The sequence below is a fragment of the Bos indicus x Bos taurus genome, chromosome 3 (assembly GCF_003369695.1).
Source record: "Bos indicus x Bos taurus breed Angus x Brahman F1 hybrid chromosome 3, Bos_hybrid_MaternalHap_v2.0, whole genome shotgun sequence".
In the NCBI taxonomy this organism is placed as follows: Eukaryota; Metazoa; Chordata; class Mammalia; order Artiodactyla; family Bovidae; genus Bos; species Bos indicus x Bos taurus.
The window spans coordinates 56149197-56155966 of NC_040078.1; positions in this window are offsets into that span (position 1 = coordinate 56149197).

Below are 6770 nucleotides of genomic sequence, written 5' to 3' on the forward strand. Positions count from 1 at the left end.
TAAACACATGTTGCAAACGTAGTATGGGCTACATAAACTGTTTCATGCGTATTGTCACATTTAGTCTTCACAGCAGTCCTGTAAGGCAGGTATTATTACTCCCACTTTACAAATGAGGAAATTGAGGCTTAGAGAATGAAATCACTTGCAGAAAGGAAGACAGCTAGTGAATGGAAGAACCAGGATTTCAACTCCATTTTTCTGTGGCCTCCCAGTGCTGGTTGGGAGCTCCACATTTCATTCACTCTCATTTAACCTAAGCAATGGGTTCAGGTGTGTCGTCAGGACATTTGTAAGTACAAGGTTACACTTACTTTTAAGATGGTGGGTTTGTTTTATTGCAGAAAGGTAGCTTTTTTGCAACAGCCTTAACCCTTGACCTCACCAAACCCTTGTAGAATGGAATGAATGCACAAGAGTGGAATAAAGTCAACTGAGTAAGGCTGTGGGCCGGACAGGACAAAGGAACTGTAAAGGGTCTGTCAGTCTCTGAGAGGGAGAGCTACTGAGGTAGTTCACTAATTTGATAAGAGTGGGAAAAAGTTCTGGTTCATTTCATCCATTCATTTATTCAACAACTATTTGGTATGCATTTACTGTGTGCTAAGCACTGCATTAGGCATGAGGGATGCTAGATACTTCAGCACTCTGCCTGCTTCCTTCCTGCTGTGCAGAGGCCACAGGATGCTGCTTACACCCTGTCTCTTAAGCTGCTGCTGCTGCTGCTAAGTTGCTTCAGTCATGTCCGACTCTGAGTGACTCCATAGACGGCAGCCCACCAGGCTCCCCCGTCCCTGGGATTCTCCAGGCAAGAACACTGGAGTGGGTTACCATTTCCTTCTCCAGTGCATGAAAGTGAAAAGTGAAAGTGAAGTTGCTCAGTCGTGTCTGACTCTTAGAGACCCCATGGACTGCAGCCCACCAGGCTCCTCCATCCATGGGATTTTCCAGGCAAGAGTACTGGAGTGGGGTGCCATTGCTTTCTCCACCTGTCTCTTAAAGGCTTTTTCAAATCTACCCAAGTTCTGTCACAGTGACAAATTTCTCAGGTTTCTTAAAGAGATGGTTTAACAAAGGGAAGAAACAAAGTGATAGAAGTAAAAAGTTGATGAGCAGACAGTGTACTCTTTATGTGAAAAAAATAAACAAACGTATATACATATACACACATTTGTATATAGACATAGTGCTGGGCTTCCCAGGCTGCACGGGTGGTGAAAGAATCTGCCTGCCAATGCACAAGACGCCAGAGATGTGGGTTTGATCCCTGGGTCAGGAATATCCCCTGGGGTAGGAAACGGCAACCCACTCTAGAATTCTTGCCTGGAGAATTCCATGAACAGAGGAGCCTGGCAGGCTACAATCATTGGGGTTGCAAAGACTCAGACACAACTGAGTGATCACACACACATACATAATGTGCTCTTCATATCTTCACATGAAATAAATAAATTAGTAATATATACATATACATACACATACATAAAGATGCATGTGTTCACACCTGTGTGTGTAAAATTAGCCTGATGTACAGTCCAAGACACCATTACCAATTTGATTGGTCTTATAACGGCAAAAAACCTACTGGCACAGAGGACTAAGCGGTGGAGCCATCATTGTTGGAAATGTATTGTTCAGGACATTTGTTAACTTCTTGATGCGGAGGAGAAGTTGAATCAGATTCAGTTATTCAGTTGAAGAATAAATTGGAATATTTCGGTGCATTTCTTAAAAAAAAAAAAGCCACTTTAAGCTTATGTATTAAAATGACAAAGTCTTAAATAGGGGTCTCTTTTTCTAAACAAAAGATATGCAAATTGCAATTCAAGATTTATATTATGATAAAAACTGAAATACAAAAGAGTCATTATCCTGCAAAATGTAAAAGTACATTGCTTCGTGAGTCTATAATGATATAATGGGATATTGATGTAATAAAAGGTGTCAGAAAGGAGACAATGACCTTAAAATTTTAAGTCAGAAACATTAGAATTGAACAGTAAGTATCTACCCACCTAACTATCCATCTAGCTATTGCATATTTTAGAAATTTGAGGTAAGGAACAGTGTATTTTTATCTGCTGATGGTATAGCCATAATAAGGGGTTTGGGATTAGAGAATGGGAATTATTTTTCACATAACCATTCCAACTCTGAAACTGGATAAAGATTTTACCTTGAATATTAGATTAATAGGACTATCTTTTCTAAAAATCAGTGGTGTGTTATGAGGCTTGGAAATCATTCCTGGCCTAGCCACAGGACAGCAAATGTCAGGGACGCCAGTTCTCCCTGCCTAAGTATGAAAGACTCGCTCACAGTGAGTTTGCAAGGACTCTTAGTTTTTAAGATGATGGGAGCAATTTACAGTTAATCATCGTGTGTCACTGAAAAAGGATGGATCAACTTAAAGACACTGCAATAGAACACAAAAGATTTACTCTATCAAATCACAGGGAAATTGTAGGAAACTATTTACACTTGAAGTTATTCTACTGGCTTATTTTAAAAAGGGGAAGCGTGTGTGTGTGTGTGTGTATGTTTCAGGGGAGACACACTTAAAGTAATCAAGTGATATACCACATGTGAAGCAGACGCACAGGCTTGTTCCCACTACTAAACAGAGCAGAAGGCCTGGTTTAGCTTTATTTGGCAGGAATTTATATACTTGCTTCACTATTTGATCTTAACTTAAACAAAGGATGTTGGTCTCAGCCACCACTGATTTCAGGGTAACAGCCCTCTTTCTGAAAGGCAGCAGAATTGTGACACTTCGAAAATCAGATGGTTGCACAGTATGGAAGTTTCTTAAATGTTTATTTATTGTAGTGAGCCAAACCCTCCTTTTCTTGTTTCGGAGTGTGCGATCAATTGCACTGAAAGCTGTAGGCAGAAGGATCTTACTTTCATACAATTGTCAGAACCTTGGCGAGGCCATGCAGAACAAACCCAAACAAACCAGGGACTCTAAATGAGGCCTAAGAACCTACTCTGAGCCCAAACTCCTGATAATTTTCCAGTTCAGAAAGTTGCTGAGGGTCCTCTGTCAGGGTGAGCTCATGGTTTATGATTTCGGAGCCTGTGCAACGCTCCCTTCTATTTCATCTTGACTTAATGTCATTAGTCTTCCTTCACAGAAACCTGAGCGCTCATTTTCTAATCTATCTAGATGATACGCTGACAGCATTTTCCCTGATCGAGACTTTACCATTTATGTCTCTGCCTCTGTTAATCATTTGCAGAAATGAGATTTATAGTAAAAAGGATTAAATCAATTCTGACTACCTCCCAATTCTTAGGTTTTCGGGGATTTTTGATGAACACAGAAACCATGGCCCCTCAGAGATGCTTTCCTAAGAAGATCTTTCTTAGCTTTGTGAGGTGGCCGTTCAGCGTCTCCGAGTCTCTGTGGATCACAGCAGGTCCACTTCTCCATGTTTTGTTTGGCAACCACGCCTCAGAGGCTACCCTCGGAGCAACTCAAGCTGTTTTTGATTGGAATCAATGAGTGAGCCATCCATTCTCTTCTCTTTCATTTTCCATCTTTCCTTCATTCTCTTCTTCCCACTTCGAAGATGAGTACCCTTAGGAAAGGTATCAACTGATTTCAATTAAGTGTTTGTCTTTTGAGTTTCTCATCATGGGGTAAATTTTGACATTTTTAGCGGGCAGAGATTGAAGAAAAAAATTGCACTAATCGAAACTAAATCATAGTTTATTTTGTTCCTTTCTAATTTCTCTAATCTTTCACTGACTTGAAATTGCTTCCATGTGTCAGGCCTTGTGCAAGGCTGGGGACTTTCACGAACATGCGGTCTTCCTTCCATATTCACAGGGGACGGGTTCTAGGACTCCCGTGCATACCAAATCTGCGGTAGTTGAAGTCCCTTATATGAATATAAAATGACGTAGCATTTCCATATAGCCCGCACACACCCTCTTGTTTACTTTAAATCATCTCTACATACCTAATACAGTGTAAATGTTATGTACATAATTGCCAGTGTAGCAAATTCAGGTTTTGTTATTGAGAGCTTTCTGGAATGTTTCTCCCATATATTTTCAGCTGTTTGAATCCACAGATGAGGAACCCATACTGGAGTGGTAGTCGTTCCCTTCTCCATGGCATCTTCCCAACCCAGGGATCAAACCCATGTTTCCCACATTGCAGGTGGATTTTTTACCAGCTGAGCCATCATTTTCTTTCTTTCTCCTCCTCCCTTTGTTCCTTCCTTCCCTCGTGGTTTTCTTATTTTTTCTTTTTTCCAAATTTACTCTTATTATTTTGCTTAGTTGCCTTGGATTTCTTCCTCTGATCCTCATGGTGAGTACAAGGATAGCATTTCCTGAGTTTTTTCTTCATTCTGTAAATCCTGTTTATCCCACGAGCTGTGCTATCCAGCAAGAAGGACAGTGATCATATTGACATATCCTTGGCCATGTATCTAGACCAGAGTCAATGCCTTTAAATTCACTGAACCACTTACTCACCAAAAGTCATTCTAAATCATCTGCTCTATGTCATTCCATTTGCTGTCTTCTGCAGTCTAGAAAATATCTGGACCATAGTTCTCTCTGATTTCCTCTGTCTGACCCTGTGTTCATCCCCTTGGTCTAGGTAGGCATTTTGGCTTCTCTGGCTTTTACCCTTATTACTAGATAGATTCTAGGTCCTTTAACACAAAATGCAAATCTTTCAGACTGTCCCCTTTTGAGGCCACTCTTGGAAATGATTTGATACTAGAGATATAGTTAACCTATACACCCAGAATCTTTTTACAGTATCATCTTACTCGGTTAGTATAGGGCTTGCTGCAGTCCCTGGGTTTAAGGGGGTAAAGGTGAGTAATGTGTCACACATTTTGGCCTCAATTTGGAGTGTCTTTTTCCACCATGGTGAACTGGCTCGTGTCTGTATATTTTAAAGTCATTGTGTCATTTCATTTTCCCCCTGAGGGTTCAATATTTGTATGTGTAGGATTTGTGTCTTATACATACACAAAGATTTGATTGTCCAAGATCCTAGCAGTGGTTGCATACACTGTGTCTTCAGAGGGATTAGACTTGGAGGTGGTAGAAGCACCCTACAATTTTTGGACTGAGATAGTATGGGGACCTGCACACTGTAGCCACAGACTAGGAAAGAACCAGAAAGTTCACCCATACTACAAAGGTAAACTTTTGGCGATTCCTCAAGATGTGACAGGTTAAAAAGGAACATCAAAAGTAGGAGCCAGAGTACCTCACTTTTTTGTTAGTTTGACATAAAGGATTTAGCAAGTAGGAATAGAATAAGAAGCATTACTAACTCTGGTTTCAAGGATTTGGTGAGTCACATTGTGTGGGGTGCTCACCTCCATCAATATTCACAATAACACCTCCCATATACACAGCATTCTGCTGAAGATGCAAATTCTTATAAAATACAGTTCTTCCTTTCCAAGAGCTTATGATGAGTCTAAAAGAGACCACTACAGGCTTAAATGATAGAAACCACTATACAAGACTTGTTTGGACTATATTACGCTGAGGGTGCTCCAAAGACAGTACAGTAACTGAAACTGAGATGAAGGAGAACTTTGCTTAAAGATGTGGCCTACTTCACTGGTGTGTGACCTGCGCAGTCTCATGGGACTAATGATACTGGGCTGTCACTATCTTAAAATTCTTAGTAATTAAATCTTTGAATGTGTTCCGTGGGTGACACTCTAAGGTAGAATGGAGCAGGCACATGAACAGGGAATATACATATACAATATGCATGTCTATCTGTCCTTGCTGCCCCATTCACACTTGGAATTCACAATGCCCCAGATGTGTGTACAATTGTGGTGGACCTACAATATGGGGGAGTTACTGTGGAAGACTCAAAGCAAGTACAAGTTCAAAATGCTATATCCATGAGTATAAGCAAAGGAGAGGGGACGCTGATATGTCCCGGAGGCTAGGTTTCATTCCACCAGAATTTGCTTCAAACATAGAACACATAAAGAAGGCATGGTGTTCTAAGAAATGCAAGCAATCAATCATATCATATCCTTCTTACTCACGTTACGTCCATGTGTTAGCCAATCACTTAAGCTGAAAATGACGACGCAGAAGTAAAGGAAGTGGTAGGGCAATCCAGAGTCCTTGTTTTCCCCTCTTCCTTACCTTTTCATCAGTAAATTGAAAGCACCATGTTGGTGAATGTGTATGTGTAAATAAATGTGATAAAAACAGTTGAGTTAGTGTTGTGTACCATTTCCAATCTTTGGTAGCAAAATACATATGCATGTACAAACTATGAAATAAAACTTATGCAATTTCAGTAATTCTGCACATAATATAAATACTTTTGTATTTACATTTAAAACTGGCATTGCCAATATAATGATGAACAGTAAATAAAATTCATGCTAATAATAAAAAATCTTAATTTTTGTTTACTTGAATTACATTAATAGAAAATTTAAAATATGACAATTCAAAGGAGATACCACAGAAGAAATAAAATTTTATACTTCTTCCTGTTTTTTGAACAAAGGCCTCCATATTTTCATTTTTTACTGGGTACCACAGACTATACATCCCCTGCCTGAGGGTCTTGATGGCAAGATGAAACTTGGAAAACAACAAACTTCTATTGGAAGGGCTACTTTTATGCCCTAAAATTGATTTATCCGATTTGGTCCATAAATACCATAAGGAAAGTGTGAACACTCAAAAATATTTGATCTATTGATTCAAAGCTTAGAAAATTAAACCCACCCAAAATATTTTTTCATTTT